Source organism: Penaeus monodon, chromosome 30 (genome assembly GCF_015228065.2).
Source record: "Penaeus monodon isolate SGIC_2016 chromosome 30, NSTDA_Pmon_1, whole genome shotgun sequence".
NCBI classification, from domain to species: domain Eukaryota; kingdom Metazoa; phylum Arthropoda; class Malacostraca; order Decapoda; family Penaeidae; genus Penaeus; species Penaeus monodon.
In genome coordinates this window covers 34,399,400-34,399,691 of record NC_051415.1, presented here as the reverse complement: position 1 = coordinate 34,399,691, position 292 = coordinate 34,399,400, and positions in this window count along the sequence as shown.

The window sequence follows — 292 nt, the reverse complement described above, 5'->3', positions numbered from 1 at the left end:
CGCGCGTGTGTATATACATACAAAAAAAAGAAACTTGAAGTAGATAAGATTAAAACGCCGCGAAGGGCCAAAGCGATTCCAGACAGGGTGAGAAATGAAGAAAAGACAAGGGACATGAAAATATAAGAACTTTGTTGTAGATTACGCAAAGGAAGACTGTGCTGGTTTGTAGAGAAGGAACGACCAGTATGTGGGCAAAAGAATGATGATTCTGAGGGTAGGAGCAAGAGCGAGAGCCGTGGAGGAAGGTCTGAGTGAGCGAGGTGGCAAAGGATGCAGAGGAGAGATCTCT